The 19,980-nt window shown below is 39.8% G+C and overlaps 1 long non-coding RNA gene across 1 annotated transcript; it reads left to right on the plus strand.

Annotated features, from left to right (window-relative positions):
• The first annotated feature begins 16,693 nt into the window (after positions 1 to 16,693).
• On the plus strand, positions 16,694 to 17,941 carry LOC117674119 (uncharacterized). The gene is made up of 2 exons (XR_004593683.3): positions 16,694 to 16,851; positions 17,513 to 17,941. It is a non-coding gene; the product is annotated as an uncharacterized LOC117674119 (long non-coding RNA).
• Positions 17,942 to 19,980: the final 2,039 nt, after the last annotated feature.

A 19,980-nucleotide genomic window follows, 5' to 3' on the forward strand; every position in this document is an offset into this window, starting at 1 on the left:
CAAATTATTTATGTGAAGAGAACAAAGCCTGCTGGTGCTTTTATAGTTATGAAAAAAAGAAGTGATGTGTTATGCAGTGTGTGGATGTTGCACTGAGTGTGGGCGTGTTATATTTACTGTAAAATGCCCCACCTCTTAATATCAAAATTATATGCAGCCTATATCAGCCAGCTGTGAACAGAAATAAAACTGCAAATTCAGGTACTATAACATACAATCTAATTAGGGTACTAAACCTTAATACACCTGAGACTTTATAAATATAAAAATAGTTGTAGCGGAACAGACCCATTCAGTGACATAGTAATGATGGAGGTTCCTAGGATACTAGCATAATGAAGGGCTTTATTATATGCAATTTCCATTGTTTCACAGTGTGCCTTAATTAATGTGTTATATTGCTGCATGTAAAGTAATTAAAACAATAATATACTCAAACAATCCAGAAGATTGTAAGAATAAGCACAGGATTGGATTTGTAGGGAGATCTACAGATTTTATGGTCAGATTCCGTTCAGAGTTGCTGTTTAAAGATTTTGACACATCTATGATTTATTCAGGTTAGTCTACTGACTTTTGAGTGTTTTCACCACTGATACAAAAAACCCTCTAGTCAGTGTTAGTTATGGGATTCCCCAGGACTGAGCACTAGAGTCTTTAGGACACTGTCAGTTTTTCCAGGGGATCAGTTTCCTATAGAAGATATTCAAAAGCAAGCCCAGGGCTAATGTTAAGGAATAAAGATTTAAAACCTTAAGAAGATCCTTGCTCAATAAGACCATAGGCCAGTGATGGCTAACCTTTTTGCCATCGCGTGCCAAAAGCGTGGGGGGGGGGACACACGCACATGTGCCCACATCCATAATTTTATGCACCCTGCCCCCACCTATGCTCCCCCTGCTTTTGGCACGCGATGGCACGGTGGGCCCAGTAGACCCATTTTTCGCTCTCCCCAGGCTCCAGAGCCTTTCTAGGAGCCTGGGGAGGGCAAAAACAGCCTTCCCCACCTCCCCTAGAGACCCTCCGGAGGCCGGAAACAGTGTGTTTCCTGACTTCTGGTGGGCCCAGAAGGCCCGAAAATCAACTGGCCGATGCACGCATGTGTGCTGGAGCTGAGCTCGTGTGCCCACCGAAATGGCTCCACGTGCCACCTGTGGCACCCGTGCCATAGGTTTGCCATCACGGCCATAGGCTCATTTAGACCAACATCTATTTTTTTCTTTTTCTTTTTTCTACCTAGTACCCAATTTCTAGCCACTGACAGCCCAATCCACTAAGAATTTTTTTCAGAACCTGTTTAAATTCATCCAGATTAGTGGCTCTTATTATATCTGATGGCAGTGAACTTCATTGTTTTTTTATTTATTATAAATATTCTCATTTATTTTAAAAAAATAATCCTGAATTGCAGTAATGTGTGAGAGGGGAAGGAATCATCACTTTCTAAATTTTCTCAATTATAAATAATTGTATGAAATTCAATGGTGAAAAAAGTAAGGTTCTACATTTAGGCAAGAAAAACTAAATGCATAGGTATAGGATGGGTGATAGGTGGCTCAATAGTAGTAATTGTGAGAGGGATCTTGGAATCCTAGTGGACAATCGCTTAAATATGAGCCAGCCGTGTGCTGCAGCTGCCAAAAAAGCCAACACAGTCCTAGACTGCATAAACAGAGGGATAGAATCAAGAACACATGAACATGTGAAGTGTTAATGCAACTTTATAATGTCTTGGTAAAACCACACTTGGAATACTGCATTCAGTTTTGGTCGCCCGATGTAAAAAAGATGGAATTGGGTATGTCTAGTTTAATGAAAAGAAGGACTAGGGACGACATGATACAGTGTTCCAATATCTAAGAAGTTGCCATAAAGAAGAGAGAGTCAATCTAACCTATTTGCCAAAGCATCTGAAGGCAGGACAAGAAGCAATGGATGGAAACTAATCAAGGAGTGAAGCAACCTACAACTAAGAAGAAATTTCCTGACAGTGAGAACAATTAACCAGTGGAACAAACTGCCTCCAGAAGTTGTGGGTGCTCCAACCCTGGAAGTTTTTAAGAAGAGATTGGAGAACCATTTGTTTGAAATGGTATAGGGTTTTTCACCTGAGCAGGGGGTTGGACTAGAAGTCCTCCAAAGTCCCTTCCAACTCTGTTATTCTATTATGTGCTAACAAGTCGTCTGCAAACAATCTTCAGTCTAAATTAAAAGCCGTGTAAACCAGTTGTTCTGACAATAACATATCTTGTGATCTAATAGTTTCGGTTGTTCATATCATTTTGTGTGATCCAGACACAGTTTTGCCACACCAGGTGTATCTATGCTTACAGTATAGGTTTATGTAGGGACATTACAATATGTAAGACACATTTCTCTCTGAATCCTTCTTTGAATATACTTTATTGTTTTAAACTTTTATAAGCCTATCTACTGATTTTGAATGGGTTTCATCCCCAGATCTAGATAAATTCCTAAACTATTGAAGCAGTTTCTTAGCAATTTTCTCAAAATTTTATATATCACAACAGGAAATCCTGGAGACTGATGAAAGTGACTGAAGGAGGGAAAATACTGTTGCTAACTCAAAAGGTCAGAGGTCAGAGGAAGGATCCAAGGAACTACAAACAAATTAGTCCAACATTGATATTTGGGGAAAATTCTATAGCAATTCATAAAAGAGTTTGATCGTTAAGCATTTTAAAACAACGGAATAATTATTGGAAGTCAGCATGGATTTGACAAGAACAACATCAATCGAGTTTAAACCAATCTCATTTGTGGCCTGGTAATTTCCTTAGTAGATTTTGGGAATGTTGTAGGCTGCACATAAATATACAAATATACCAAGATTGAAAACAAAGAAATAATTATCTGTTTTTCAAATCGAGTTCAATGAGAAAAGGATATCTGAAAAGAACAACATCCAGAATCAGAAATAATAGACACAGGCTAGCAGTTCAACAATTGATTTATAACACAAAATAAAAGTATTCACAGAATCAGCATTGGAAGAACTCCAAAGATCTATCGAGATAAAGAAATCAAAGCCATGCCAGAAGTAGCTCATACTGCAGAGACAAAGCAGAAGTACCCACCAAAAGAGGAAGCCAGCATCCCTATTGAATCATCTTCATTCTTCAACCAGGCACCCTCTCCTCAGTCTTCTCTTCAGAAATAACAAAGCCCTCAAAACTCAAAAGCATGAGTGATTAAAAGAATTGGTGGGACCAGAAAATAGGCAAAATAATAGAAAAGGAAAAAGCTAAGGCCTTATGGTGATGGTGAACCTATGGCATGTGTGCTCAAAGTAGCACGCGGAGCCATGTCATCTGGTATGCATGGCATTGCCCATTCCTCTTCCGGGTTTCTGGTGCACATGCGCACGTGACAATCAGCTGGCCTTTTTGCATCCGGCAATGCCAGAAACTAGAAGAGCTAGTCTTCCATTTTCCTGGGTGAGCATGTGTGCAGGCCAGCTGATTGTCACTTGCGCATGTGCTCCAGAAACCGAGAAGAGTAGCTGGCTGAAACTGGAAGTTCAGTAGCTGAAACCGGAAGTTCATTTTCGGGCATGTGCATGCCCCCTGGGCAGCTCCTCTTCTAGATTGCAGCCCAGACACGCATATGTGCGCTCTCTTTTCAGCACTTGGTGCCGAAAAGGTTTGCCATCACTGAGCTAAGGGGTTCTGGGAACTTTACAATTCAAATGGACAAGCACCTGCCACATAAAACTCCAGACTTAACAACTGTCAACAAAAAGTCTGGATAGTGGACATTGCAGTACCTGAGGACAGCAGGGGAAAAAAAGAAAGAAAAAGAACTGGGAAAAAAATGCAAAATATGAAGACCTGCAAACACAAGTAGAATGACTGTGGCAAAAGAAAGCAAAGGTGGTACCAATAATACTAAGTGCCTTGAGTGTAATTCCAAAACATCTAGAACACCACTTGAACACCATCGGCATTGACAAAATCACCATCAGTCAATTGCTAAAGGCAAGTGTACTTGGAACAGCTTGCATCCTACGTCAATACCTTTAACTCCATCAGACAACATCTGCCTATTGCAAATTCTTGGGAAGGACTCAGCAGGTGGGTAAAATTCCAGATCCAATCAAACATCAGGCTACTGCGTGACCAACAATATATAAATATATAATAATTTAAAATTTCCATCTGTCAATTAGAGTTACACACTACTAGGATCCGAACATATACTATGCCAATTCATTGTGACATCCCTGGTTAAAGTTCAGGGTCTTGAGAAGAATTTGCTACATGTATAGGTCAACACCAGCTGAAGAACTGGTACCTATGACTTCATATTGTTGTGTAATAATAATAGCAGCAGCAACAACAACAATCTGCAATGACGTTTTCAGTTTTCAGACTTGAATATTATTGAAAATATATGGGAAATGCTCAAACATGCAATACATGTAAGGAGACCTAAGAATACATCTAAACTAGTAGTATTCTATAATATGATATGATATGATACAATATGTTATATTATAAAGCCAAAGGTAAAGTTTTCCCCTGCTCAGTCATGTCCAATTTTAGGGGGTGGTGCTCTTCTCCATTTCTTAGCCAAAGGAGCCAGCATTGTCCAGACATTTCTGTGGTCATGTGGCCAGTATGACTATACATCAAGGCGCATGGAAGGCTGTTACCTTCCCAGCAAAGTGGTACCTACTTCATAGGTATTTATCTACTCCCATTTGCATTCTTTTGAACTGGTAGGTGGGCAGGAGGTGGGACAACTAATGGGAGCTTACCCCACCTCACAGCATTTGGGTCTCGAACCCTGGCTGTCAGGGTTTTTAGCTGACGAGCTCAGTGCATCCCATTGTTGTTGTGTTATGTTACGTTACATTAGGAGCCAGCATTGCCCAGACATTTCTGTGGTCATGTGGCCAGCATGACTATACATCAAGGTGCATGTTATGTTTGATACTATGCTATGCTATGCTATGCTATGCTATGCTATGCTATGCTATGCTATGCTATGCTATGCTATGCTATGCTATTATTTTTATTACTTAGTAGTTAATAACTGCAAGGATAAGTCAAATAAGAGTTTCCAAAGGCAGAACAGAAAAATACTTAGCAGGAAATGTTTGAAAGTCACCATTCTTGCTAAAGAAGGTCACAGAGTACTATCTGAAATGGTATCTAATTTCTCTGTGTGTGCATGTGCGCACACACACACACAGACACACATTCATTGTTTTCCTATTCTGAATCCTGGAGCATTTGCACATAAAAAAAATAGATATGCATTCATGTTTACAGAATGATGTTGCCTTTAACTTTGTGTCATGCAGTGATTGTGTCTGTTTCCATTCACTTAGGGATTCATTAAATCATCACCAGGGGTGCCTAAAGTTTTGCATACAAGTTAACATATACTTTGGCTTTCAGAAGAGACTGGAATTGGGTGAAATCATGAGGACTGAACCTCAGGTAAGAATGTAAAAGACAAAAAAAATCAGTATCACACATATACCTGGTTGACATAATTCAACCGTATATGGGTTGACATTTATTTATTTAGAAACTTGGGATAGCATACATAAAATGATTATGTTTCATCTCAAGAATATTGATGCCATGTAATGAAACAAACTCAGAGTGACATTCATATTTTGAGTTTTTTTTAAAAATACATGAAATCCAGAAGTGGGCGTCACATAATGTAACAACTGGTTCTCCCAGCACCGAAAATGTGAGCCGCGCTCGCACACACGCTTGCTTCGCTCGTGAGCGCACCTTCCGCACAAGCGCATGGCTTCAAAAACATGGCGATATAGGATGGGATACCGCCGGGGCCACCTGCTGGTTGCAACTACCGGTTCTCCCAAACCGGTCTGAACCGGGAGCATCCCACCTCTGATGAAATCCCATTTCTAAGGGAAGTTGACTCTTGTACATAAGGAGAAGCTTAAGCACACTCTTGAAACTCACCCCTTATAAATGTTGACAGAATTAGTTTCTACTATTATTATTATAATTTTATTGTCATTGTATGTATATATACAGTATACCCATACAACGAAATTCACATCACACCCAAAGACCAAGCCCAATCCCCAAACACACCCCCACCCACCACAAATTCCCTGCCCCTGAACCACCCAAACATCCACACAACAGACCAAGTAAGTAAGTAAGTAATGGAAATAGTCTGTTCCACAAGCAGGGATCTTTTCATGAAACAGATTACTTCTTTGCACCAATTAGTGCAAAGATCTAACTCACACAAGCACTCTAGACTTGGTACTGAATTTTATAAAGACACACACAGTATCACTGGTAACGTAACTTAACGTGAACTTGGATTCCTGTCATGGTTGAAAATTAATCTGAAGTTACTTAGGAACCAAAAAGATTCGGATTATTATGAATATTGGAATTTATGGTATATTTGGGTGAAAGGAAAGGGAGGGAAATGAAATGGATTTCATTAGTGGTATAGGCGCATATTTGTATACGCTTGTTGCAATTATTTTTCTATGTATATATGTAAAGCTTTGTTTTTAAAAATAGAAATAAACTTATTATTTAAAAAAAGAAAATTAATCTGAAGTTCAAGTATTATAGATTTAAACTTTATTAGCTGTATGCTAGGCTGCTTGGTCTTTTCTTATGCCCACGATAAGCAATAATTATAGCACAGAAGTTTCACTACGCCCACATTTCTATGGGTAACAGCTATTACACTGGACTAATTTGACTTGGAGCCAAACCCTGTCATATGGAAAACCTGTGATTGGATTTCCCAAATATTTTTCAAAAAGATGAAGTACAGCAGCAGGTGGCTGCCAATTTTATTTCTCAGATGGAGCCAAGGGGCTGTTTAACTCTTTCTTTTAAAGTTTTTTTTTTAATCAAATCAAGTTCCCATCCCAAATCATTCCTTTTGGAGGAATGATGGGATGGGATGGGCCGCTCATTTGAATTTTTGCTTTACGCAAACATATCACAGAATATGCAGAAATAAGATAATCCTCAACATACGACCACAATTGAGCCCAAATTTTTTGTTGCTAAGTGAGACATTTGTTAAGTGAGTTTTGCCCCATTTGACGATCTTTCTTGCCACAGTTGTTAAGTGAATCAATGTGGTTGATAAGTTAGTAACCCAGTTGTTAAGTGAATCTGGCTTCCCCATTGACTTTGCTTATCAGAAAGTGACAAAAAGTGACCGTGTGATCTTGGGACACAGCGATGGTCGTAAACATGAACCACTCTTCAAGCATCTGAATTTGGATCACATGATCAAAAGGCTGCAAAGATCATAACTGTGAAAAACGGTCATAATACTAGACAACACAGTATCAACAGTAGACACCTTCAAGTTTCTAGGTTTTATAATAACTCAAGACTAAAAATGGAGACCTAGCATCAAAAATGTCATCAAAAAAGCACATCAAAGAATTTTCTTCCTGCACCAACTCAGACAGCCCAGTCTGCCCGGAGAGCTGCTGATACAGTTCTACAAAGGAATTATTGAGTCTGTCATTTGCACCTCTATAACTGTCTGGTTTGGCACTGCAACCAAACAAGAGAGACACAGACTTCAACCGATAATTAGAACTGCAGAAAAAAACTATTGCTACCAGCCTGCCTTCCATTGAGGACCTGCACAAGCCGGAAAGAGGGCTGTGAAAATATATACAGACCCCTCACATCCTGGACATAAACTGTTTCAACTTCTTCCCTCAACGCTATAGGGCAAAACAAGCAGACACAAGGTCAATTTTTCCCCCGTGCCATCACTCTGCTAAACAACTAATTCCCACAACACTGTCAAACTACTTAGTAGGGCTGTATTACTATTATCCTTCTCATCTTTTTTATTATAATTCTCATGACTATAACTTTGTTGTTTGTATCTTACAATTTATATTAATTATTTTATTTAGTATCCTGGTATGAATTATGTTGCTTGCTTAATTAATATCCTATGACTATCACTTATGATTATGATGAATGTATTTTATGATGATTATGATCATGACTTATCACTTGTGTGTGTATGTACACTGAGAACTTATGCACTGAAGACAAATCCGTTGTGTGTCAATAAAAAATTCTATTCTATTCTATTCTATTCTATTCTATTCTATTCTATTCTATTCTATTCTATCTAATAATTTCATCCTTCTGCGTGTTTAAAAATGGTCTCTTTGGTGACAACTTCTGGAGATCCTTAAAGGCCATGTCTAAAACTTTTGGGGCTTCATGTGGTTGCCATGTCCAAGACTGCATGGAGAGGAGGAGATATTCAAAGTGAATACACATACCTGTTGGGCTACCAAATTCAAGTTTTAAGCTCTTAGGAAGTTGACTTGAACCAAAAATTGCATGGATTTTTTTTTTTTCTGGGAACAGGTCTTCCTGGACACATATATTTTACACTGCATGTATATATGTGTCATATATATGCCCTCCCCTACTTCTATATTTCTAAAGAATTTTATATTTGCCTTTACTACGATTCAGCCAAAAGCACAGTTGTTATAATTCTTACTCTGTAAATACAAGGTTACTGGTTCAAACTCTGATAGAAACTTTTAAAAAATGAATATATTCCTTTCTGAGCTTCCTACTATCATTATTTGTAAGTAAATGCAGCAGTGCAATCACTAACGTGAAAATTCCACCCTCAGATCCTAAATAACCTAGATCAGGGGTGTCAAACTCGTGACCCACAGGCTGGATGCATCACGTGCTGGCCACACCCACCTCCGCTTTAGCAAAAGGGGAAAGGATTGTGATACATCACGTGACGATAACATGATGCCACAAGTTTGACACCCCTGACCTAGATCATAATATATAAACTACTTTAGAAGCTGGGGGCAAAATTCTTGAACCTCAGATGCCTTGGAAAATGGGGAAATAATAATACACCATTGCACTTAAAAAAAAAAGCAGAGGGAGAAGTTGGAAGCATCGAAAAATAGTAATTTAAAAAGGCCACCTTGGCTTGATTTCAAACCAGCACACTTCTTTTTGGAGGTTGAACATTATGATACCAGTACTATTAAAGCCCTCATCATAAAAGGGAGGTTTAAAAGAAGTTGATGCTGACGCACTGACCCGGTTGAAGGGGCATTTCTTCTTCTGCAGAGGAGCCAGTGAACTGCTAAGGCTAGCTTATAAGGAACTAAAATAACTCCTGCTGAAACAGAGAAGAGCACTCAATGGGACATAAGAGGAAAATATTGGTTTCAAACCACAGCAGGAAAATGCACTTGGAAGTGGATTGTGCTTTTGGAGGGAGGTGGCATCCATTTCTGCCTTCAGTAAATGGTTTCTATCCTGTTCCGATAACCAGGCAACTCGGCACTGTGGATAAGTCCTTATGGACCAGGGGTGGGTTGCTACAAAAACCTTTCCCACAATTTACAATTCCTTTTCCCTTCATCTCCAGAATGAAATAATTGCTTCTCTTTTCCTTCTTCCAACTTTGCCTTGAAGAAAAAAATAAACACAATCTCTTGTGCGGGTCCATAGGATTCTTCCCATTGTCATGGAGAAACTGTGCTGAACTTTTGACACCTGATTTCCTTCATCTCCTCATTCCTACATGTCTACAGGTGCTCCATCTCCCAGCTCGCAGAGCAAGAAGACAGGATGTGGTGATGCATCTAACATGTTTAGGCAGTCAGCAAGTGACACTGTCTATCAGATAGGCGAAAGCTCACTTTACATTCCACTTACCATCTGCTAAGGCTCCTTCTATGACAAACTGGCAAGGCAAGCAGCCCTTGGTGATGTGGAATTAGCAAACACTCCTCCCCACTGAAATTAGCTGTTATCCACTTTTGTTTCACAGTAATGTGAAACATGCTACTGGAGGAAAAATAAGGATCTGAAATGATTTTCAAGGCAAGTCAATACCCCTGCAAATAGTTAAATATCTAGTTCTGGGAATAATGTACAATTTAGAACAGGGGTGTCAAACTCAAGGCCCAGGGACCAGATCCGGCCCATGGGGTGCTTTGATCTGGCCTGTGGGGCTGCCCTGGATACAGCAAAGGACCGGCTAGCGGTGCCTCTGCCAGTGAAAATGGAGCTCAGGAGGGCCCAACACGAGTGACGTCAAGCTAGCCACACCCACTTTGGCCCTCTAAGGTCAAACACAACCCTCATGAGGCCCTCAATAAAATTGAGCTTGACACCCCTGATTTAGAAAGATGTGGAAGAATGGCTACATCCCAAAATAAGGTTTCTTGCATTCTGATTGGCAATATTCCTGGCTAAATTTAGGCACCAGTCATGCTACCTGTCAGCATAGAAGACACAGAACATAGTTCTTGCCAGGAAATTATGTACATATTAGATGAATGAGAAAGTTGGGTAAACTTCATCACACTGGGTCAATTCTATTTCTTTTAATGGGACCTTAGATGTATAATGCAAGTAACTGGATAGGACTATTTAGCACTCATTGTTGTATGGACACACATGCCTATCCTTTGCTTCTCTAAAGACTAAGGTTTCTCACTTGTCAATTTGTTCTTGCAACATGTACCATTTTGACATCAGTTAGCTAACAAAAATGACACTCACGTGAGAATAGGAAAATCTCAGTGTGAATTTATTTTAGTTTCTCTTCTTTCCAGTTTTAAATTTGGTTCATCTCATTGTTTCTCCCTGATTAGTTTTTTTCTAGAAGTTAGCACGACAAATTTCACACATCCTATTATGTTCCTTTCTCTCAAGACACGTTTTGAAAACCAAATTTTCTGCCATTTTCTGCAATATTTCATATCGCACTTTCCCTGTGATGTCACTGTGGTAAATTTTTGAATAAGTTTGATTAAAACCTTACAAAATTTCAGAAATGACTACATTTCAAAGGATAATTGTGTGCCCCTTAAAGCAATCCCAAATGTTTTTAACGTTGTTATTTAATAGAAAAAGTTCATTAAATGAACTCATCCCAAAATGTTCAGTGTTACCAAGCTCAGTGGCAGATGATTTTGTCAATATGATTTTTTTTTATCCCTTGCCAGCTGGCTATTTAGAGGTCATTCAATTCCAAGACTTTTTACAATCAAGAAATAAAGATTCCCTCCTTTGGCAAAAAAAAAATGGAGAAGAGAGGTTAAACCTGTGAAATTCCACCATGGATCAAGCCTGGAAGACTTTCAAAATCCTATTCTTGACCAGTCTCCTCCTCCTCATTTTTTATCAGACTCACTTTTGGGACTTCCTGAAGTTGAGGTTCTCCACTTTTAGAGAAGTTTGAGCTTGGAAGCAAATCTTTTCTCTAAATTCAGAGTTTTGTCTTCATTCCTGAGAGGAAGGAGTGACCAAAAAAGCCTCTGGGTTGACGATTTCCTCAGAACTGCTTTCCTGAGGGATTTAAAAATCCTTACTCTAACAGACTTGTAATTAAACATTTCAGTTCATTCTTTTTAGTAATCAAAAGATATAATAGTTAGCATCCGAGATGGCTCTAGATATTTTAGAGCTCTGGCCAAAGTCATCTTCTGGGGGCCCTTGTGGTTTAGCTCATCTTCCAAGTTTGTTCGGCACTCTTTTGTTTCTTTTATTTATTCTTTCTTTGAATTTTGAACTTTATACTTATGATTTTCAGCCACAATCTTCCCCCCCACTTTCCTCAAACATTTTCACCCTATTTATACAATTTCAATTATATGAGCACCCTTTGTTATTCTATGCAACAATCCTACAAGATTAGACACACATATACACATACTCACATATATCTGTATCTGTACCTATCATCTAGATCAGTGATGGCTAACCTTTTTGCTGTTGTGTACCGAAGGCGCGCGTGCACATGCGACAGTGTGTGTGTGCACCCATATTGCATGCACACATGACCCCCGCCGCACTCCCCAAGCATGCACGTTCAACCTCCTGCATGAGCCCCGCCCCCCAGGCATGTGCGTGCGACTTCCCCGCCCCCACACATGTGTCTCCCGCATGTGCTCCACCCCCCCGCACATCCACAGCAGAGACCCGAAAACCAGCTGGCTGGCGGGAGGCACACCTGCATGCACAGTGGAGTGACGGCTTGTGTGCCCGCAAAGAGGGCTCTGTGTGCCACCTATGGCACGTGTGCCATAGATTCACCATCACAGATCTAGATCATATATACTTTTAATCCAAATTATATATAAGTCTTGAGTAGATGTGATTCTCTGGTCTGGGCTCTTGCTGCTTTTTGCTTTTTTATTGTATTTTTCAGAAGCCTTTTCAATTTTGGCACCCCTTAAAATTTGGTGCCTACTTGACCTTAGCCTAAGAGCTGGCCCTGGCTAGCATTTAGTTGCTCTCTTTATCATTCATAACACTGCCATATCCATTAGTTTAATGACTTAATCATCTCAAGAAGATTGGAGAGGACCATCAACATATCCTTGAGGAAAAATGAGTAAAGCTGAGGAACTGCAGCTCAATTAAGGCCATTTGAATCCCCATACAGATATTTCATGGCTGAGCTGAGGCTTTTAAACCAACATTGCAGTGTGTCGATCTTAAAAATAGGCATTACACAGAAGGGGAGTGGTGGGGGGAGAGAAAAGGCTTGGCATGATGCACAGATCGAAAATAGAACTGCTAGATGAAGATGTATGGATGTGAATTCTCTTGTTGAACCTGACTATTGTTGTGCTTGTTATTTCAGGCTTCCAGCTCAACAGCTCTGTAATATTATTCAGTTCCAATTAAAGGAGGCATATGCAGATATCACAAAACCGAGAGTTATTTAGCCTTTTTTGTATTCAGATGTTTGAGGTGCAAACAAAGACCAGATGGAGGCAGGATGTTTAAATGAGACCTATTATGCATAGACATCTGAATATGAACATGAACTGCTCATCTGTGTCACACAAATGTAATCTATCTGTCACATAATGAATGACATTGACTCTTCCCGTTGATCGAAATGACTTTGCTCAAGTCAGGCTTTCATGCGGTTTCCCAAATGAAAAATAGTGATAGTTGTTTATGCATGCTTGCATACTTCCTAATATGCAGGCCCTTTGGATGCCACGATCAGAATGAAGCCCTTGGAAAGGGTGTAGTGGATCATATTTTACTGTGAACTGGAACAGTTTCTCTCCACACCTATGAGCAAATGGGACGTGCATAGATTTCTCTGCCATCCTTAAAAGTACAAATGTATTGCCCTTTACTATGCAAGCTCATGGCTTTTTCAGAATTAAGCTCCCAAATGGTTTCCATTTGGTTGTATGCTTTACTTGGACCTTGTCCAGTTCAGAGACTTCATGGGGATTGTTTGTATTTAGGGATGCGTCAAATTAAAAAAAAATAATCTTAAATCTTTTCCATGTCAAGTCTGTTACAAGCAAAGTTTGATACACTGGGTTAAACACAGTACAAATTTACACAAATAGAACAGTCCTATCAATCTTAGTTAATTAGCTGGCTTCTTGTCCTGCTTTTCTGCTATCTTCCTTTTCCCACACACCCTTGATGATAAATTAAGGGAGAGATGTGGTTTGTTAAGAAAGAGAGAAAGAAAAGAGGATGGGAGAGCCAAAAAAAAGCAAATCTACTTGCCACCTCTCCTCGTCTGGTTCCAGCAAACCATTCCTTAAATTTTGATCATTAAGCAAAATGGTCACTAAGTGAAGATGTGTGTGTGAGATAGATAGATAGATAGATACTGAAAAATACTGAAAAATTGACAACATGGTATTTTTCCTAGTATGTCTAACCATAGTGACATGATGCCACTGGTTACAGCAGTGCAGAAAACACATTTGCTTTAAACAATGCAGGATGGTTTAATCCAGGTTTATTTTGATAGGGGTGAAATTGGGGTGAAATTGACAACCTCCACCTCCACCTCCACCTCCACCTCCTCTTCCTCTTCCTCTTCCTCCATTCTTTCACAGGGCAACTATTTTGAAATAAAATGGCTTGCTTGTATTTAAAAGCTGCAATGGAAAGCAATACTTTCTGCCAAGGGGAAATTAGACCACTACAAGCTGTATGTTGCAAAAGAAAAGATCGACTTTGCTCTGGTTTCAAATAAACTGGCACAATGCCAAGAAAAAAGCTGAGTCAAGTGTTGGAACAGGCCGGTGCTGTCAGACCAGACAGGCCCAAGATTGATTTCTCTCCATAACCATCTTCTCATATAGAAATGCCTATAGATTGCTTCTTAAATGCGATTCCACATGTGGATGGTCCCACAGAGGGAAGAAAAACTCTGAGCCCGAACAAATATATAATATAGTTCTGAGCCCAAACTAATATACTTCCAACAGCTGTGATTCTGAAACAGTAAAAGAGCACTCATGGATGGATATATCTGAACCATCTGAAACTAATTTAAAGCAGTATTTGAATCTACCATAATCTAATGAATACAATCAGATCTTGTTTGAGACTGCAAAAGCTGAAGTGAACTTGTTGTGACATAAAATATATCTAACATCATTATTATAAAGGGAAATATAAACTAAAAAAGAAATGGGAGAATTCCTAGTAGCAGATAGAAAATTTATTATTTATTTTATTCATTCATTCATTTGTTCGTTCATTCATTCATTTGTTCGTTCATTCATTCTTTTACAAGAATACTCAGGAAATGCTAGTAATTCAAGTTTTATTCCATCTTCTATGAATTGTCCCAATACCACTATAATATCTACCTAGCTGTAAGCAAAACTGATCTTTATAAATTGAATGTGATAAAAGTGAAATAATTCTAATTGTTCCAGCTATTTTGACAGTTCTATTGTGATAGCTCCCAATGCTCCAGTAATTATAAGGAAAACTTAATCTCTGTATTCTATTTGTTGTCTTCCAATATCTTACAATCTTTTCTAGTTCCTTCTGAGCTAATCTAGTGCGGCATTGCCCCATTTATAAGTAAAACTTGCTTTTCTTCAATTACATATATGCAGTGGGATGCCCCAAGGCTCTGTCTTAGACCCAGTACTTTGCAATATCTTCATTGATGATTTAGATGGGATAGAAGGGGAAACTCATCAAATTTGCAGATGACACCCAGCTGGCAGGAATAGCCATCATTCCAAAAGATAGGCTCAACATACAGAAGGATCTTTAGAGACTTGAACACTTGGCCTTATTTAACAAAATGAAATTCAGTGATGAGAAAAATAAGGTTCTATATTTAGGCAAGAAAATACAAATGCACAGGTATAGAATAGGTGGTACCTGGCTCAATAGTAGTAACTGCAAGAGGAATCTTGGAGTCCTAGTGGACAGTCACTTAAATATGAGCCAGCAGTGTGCTGCAGCTGCCGAAAGAGCCAACACAGTTCTAGGCTGCATTAACAGAAGGATAAAATCAAGATCATGAGATACAGTATGTTAGTACCACTTTATAATGCCTTGGTAAGACCACACTTGGAATATTGCAACCAGTTTTGGCCGCCTATTTGTTTGTTTGTTTGTTTGTTTGTCAAATATGTGTAAAATAACAGATATAAGTATAAACATGATTATGAATACAGGATAAGAATACATATAAAAAGGGACATTAGGACAGGGACGGTGGGCACGTTGGTGCGTTTATGCACGCCCCTTACAGATGTCTTAGGAATGGGGTGAGGTCAACAGTAGACAGTCTAAGGTTAAAGTTTTGGGGGTTTGGGGAAGTAACCACAGAGTCAGATAGTGCATTCCAGGCATTGACCACTCTGTTGTTGAAGTCGTATTTTCTACAATCAAGTTTGGAGCGGTTTACCTTAAATTTGTATCTATTGTTTGCTCGTGTATTGTTGTGGTTGAAACTGAAGTACTCATTGACAGATAGGACGTTGCAGCAGATAATTTTGTGTACTATGCTTAGGTCAGACCGAAGGCGGCGTAATTCTAAATTGTCTAATCCCAAGTTTTTGAGCCCGGTGGCATATAAAAAAGACTCTGAATTACCTGGCATTCAAAAATTGGGATTCTGGGATTTGTATTCCTTGTTTATTGGTTTGTATAAAAACTGCATACTTCCTAAGACTTGAGGCAGCTAACAGTCAAAACAAGACAAACAGAACAGGTAAAAACAATATACACCTCTCTAAACTAAGGCAGTCATTCCTGACATTAAATACATCATATGTCAATGGATTCCCATTCCTCTCTCTTCACCCAGAATGGGAAGATTCAGAAAACTCTGGTTGGCTGAATCTACAGGAAAGTCCATACAATAAGTGATGGAGATGGCACCATGCTTGTTATGCTTATAATCCTGCCACAACTGGCTCCCTTGCAAGAAGTGGAATAATCTCTCAATCTGGATGGGTTTACTGTATTAAAAAAGAGCTTTGAGGAATGAAACCTCTCCAACAAGCCACATTGTTGGAGCGAATAGCATCATCTCCACAGTGCTTTGAATAATCCAGTTAGCAGGGACTACAGGAATGCCTGAATGCCAAATCAAATATGTAAATACACAAACATACAATAGTTTGGCTTTCTCCAACCTGGTGCTCTCAATATTTTGAGGGTTTCCAACATTCCTAGTCAGGAGGGCTATTGGAATTAGGTTGTGCCAGGCCCGACACATGTAAAGAATGTGGATGGAAAACAGTGTACTAGGCAGGGGTCTCCAACCATGGCAACTTTAAGACCTGGACTTCAACTCCCAGAATTCCTCAGCCAGCTTTGGTTTGCTGGCTGAGGAATTCTGGGAGTTGAAGTCCACAGGTCTTAAAGTTGCTAAGGTTGAAGTCCCTTGCACTAGGGGATAGGTCAAAAAAAAGCCAGGTCCCCTCTTTGAGCTAAAGACACAGAGTGATTCTTCAGGCTTCATCTGATGACTGAATCTTCTCTCACTACTCTAAGCAAGTTCAGCGTGCTAGAAAAGGTAGGCCTCAGCAGACAGGCAAACCTAGATTTGTTAAAGAGGAATCCCTGATGGCAAACTTCCAGTGCCACCGGTTCCCCAAAGACATGTGTTACGATCACATTTCAAAAATCCTGATGTGCCTATTTAATCTTCCTTGAAATTGGGTGATTATGCCTATATGGTGTGCCTGGGAAAGTTCTTGCCCTAGAGGGGCCTTTAAACATAAACATTTCATGTCGGTTTGCTAGAAGTCAAAATATATGCAGCTTCTCTCTCCCCCCACCCCCCCAGTTCTTATTTCCAGTTTTATTTAGCTTATCCTGAGAAGTCAGTGAAACTGAATGCACCGTATGTGAAAAATAACTGCCAAGGAGGCCCATCAAGTCTGTTTGGAGGAAAGCGATGGAGCCCTAGAAGAGGCGCTGTCTCTTTCTAGTCTCTCTCTTGCCATATGGTTAATGGTTTTAAAGATCCAGAGGAGGATTGTTTATAGGATTTCTTTTCAGCACGTGGTACATTTCCATCTACATTTCAATGCATTCCATAAATAAAAAATGACAAAACGCCACTGTTTTGCAAATTGCAAGCAGTTAACTTTGTTCTGAAATCTGGCTATTTATGCATAATTTGTAGCACATAGAATTCCACCCCACCCACTTTTTTTTCTTATCTTCTGCAGATGTTTAACCAGCAACTTATCAGTTTTGGAGGCCAAATAAAACTCCTTGCAAGCAAAGCAAGCGTATACAGCCACTCAACGGAGCTGCCAAATAGGGGGTGTCCTTCTGAGAGAAGTCGATTACTGTCTTATCAGAAATTCAAGAAATTGTAGTTGGAATTGTAGATCTGGCATCGTCAATGGCCCACCCACTGTCACAATCCATTGGGAGCGGAAGCAATGTCTGGTTTTGCTGCATGGAAATGCAAAAGGAAGAGATTTGAAACCTGATAGATCACAGGACAAAGCTGGGCGACACTCAGTTCAGTAGGGTGTTAAATTGTGCAGAGGTAACATCATGCTTCCCTAAATGTTGAATGTTAGCAATAGTGTGGGGTTGTTGTTTCCCCCCCCTGAAAAACCAGTAAATAGAGTCTTTGGGAAGTAGAATGTTTTTTTTTTTTATCAGCACAAGACAAATATTTTCCAGGAGTTGGTCAGTTTGGTTTTGATTGTAAGCCAAGAAATGGTTCGTAAGCAGAGATCATTTAAATAAAAGTTCCTTGTGGAGATCGCTAAAATGCTCTTCAGCATGAGAGTGGTACTTGCCATAATGCTTGGCCTCTCAGAAGGAGCACCCTCATCTCAGGGCAACAAACCAGGAACTTCCCAGTTTGCTAAACAGATTAACTCAGCCTTCCATCCTTCTGAGATGGGTAAAATGAGGTTTCAGATTGTTGGGGGCAATATACTGACTCTGTAAATTGCTCAGAGAGGGCTGTAAAGCACTGTGAAGCGGTAAGGTAAAGGTAAAGGTAAAGGTTCCCCTCGCACATATGTGCTAGTCATTCCCGACTCTAGGGGGCGGAGCTCATCTCCGTTTCAAAGCTGAAGAGCCAGCGCTGTCTGACGTCTCCGTGGTCACGTGGCTGGCAGGACTAAACACCAAAGGCTTTACCTTCCCAGCAAAGGTGGTCCCTATTTTTCTACTTGCATTTTTTACGTGCTTTTGAACTGCTAGGTTGGCAGAAGCTGGGACAAGTAACGGGAGCTCAACCTGTTCCATGGCACTAGGGATTCGAACCGCTGAACTGCTGACCTTTCAATCAACAAGCTCAGCATCTTAGCCACTGAGCCACTGCATCCCTTTGTGAAGCGATATATAAGTCTAAATGCTATTGCTATTTTGGCATGTAATTAAGCATAAGAGAAAACCCAATTCCTCCGTTCAGAAGTAAGTAGCAGTCACTTGTGGCTTAAACCTGCTACAACAGAAATGTTAATGCTGCTGTGCAAAGTGGGGAGAAAAAGCTGTAAGAGTGGAATCCTGGGGGAAATTATGCTTCTTCGATGCTCAACAAGGTTATTATGGCCCCCACTCATACATTCGTAGCCAGAGATGGGAAAATAATTTTGCCCCTAAAGGCTTCATGCAATAATGGGTGGTAGGCTGGGGTCCAAAATACATATGTTTAAACAATATAGCTGATATTTATGTATACAGTGAATGGAAGGTGGTCTATGGGGTAAAATGAAGAGGTGGCAATGAGCATCCCACATTACGTTTTTGATTGGACCTCAGTTGGTAGCATATCAAGACGAGGGGATGCTCTCAGAAAACTCTTTATCAGTTCAAGGCTGTTCAAGACACTACAGCAGAGGGTGGGAGGATCAAAAGATTTTGCTGACTTAAATGCCTGTCCTTTCACACCAGCCAAGAGTCACAGGAAAAGAAAGAAATGATGCATTCTGCAGTGGGCAATCTCAACTCCAGATTCCCATGTTGGTAGATCAGTGATCTTCCTTTGAGGTGATTTTAGCTCTGGATAACCTATGGGAGCTATAAGGTAAAGGTAAAGGTTTCCCTCACACATATGTGCTAGTCGTTCCCGACTCTAGGGGGCGGTGCTCATCTCTGTTTCAAAGCCAAAGAGCCAGTGCTGTCCAAAGACGTATCCGTGGTCATGTGGCCAGCATGACTAAATGACAAAGGCACATGGAATGTTTGTTCCCAGCAAAGGTGGTCCTTATTTTTCTACTTTTTTACGTGCTTTTGAACTGCTAGTTTGGCAGAAGCTGGGACAAGTAACGGGAGCTCAACCTGTTACGCGGCACTAGGGATTCGAACCGCTGATCGACAAGCTCAGCATCTTAGCCACTGAGTCACTGCATCCCTAATGGAAGCTATAGATAGCTATAATTTTCTTATATGAAAAATAGATTTGCACCTATGCAATAATAAATTCACACATTTTTTTAATATGTGCCTCAACTTTCTACTCTTGAGTATTTAAGAAAGTCAATGGAAGCATGCAATAAAGAAAATATGAAGCTGAAATGTACATGGTAATTCATATTCAAATTAAGTATAATAACAAAGTCTTAGTGAAATTAGATTGCCAAAACCATCAATTATATTTGATTAAACAATATTAAATCGTTAATATTGCTATTATGGTTGGTCACACAGTCAGCCAGATGTTTAAACT

Source organism: Pantherophis guttatus, chromosome 1 (assembly GCF_059756535.1).
Source record: "Pantherophis guttatus breed Tessera chromosome 1, ASM5975653v1, whole genome shotgun sequence".
NCBI classification, from domain to species: domain Eukaryota; kingdom Metazoa; phylum Chordata; class Lepidosauria; order Squamata; family Colubridae; genus Pantherophis; species Pantherophis guttatus.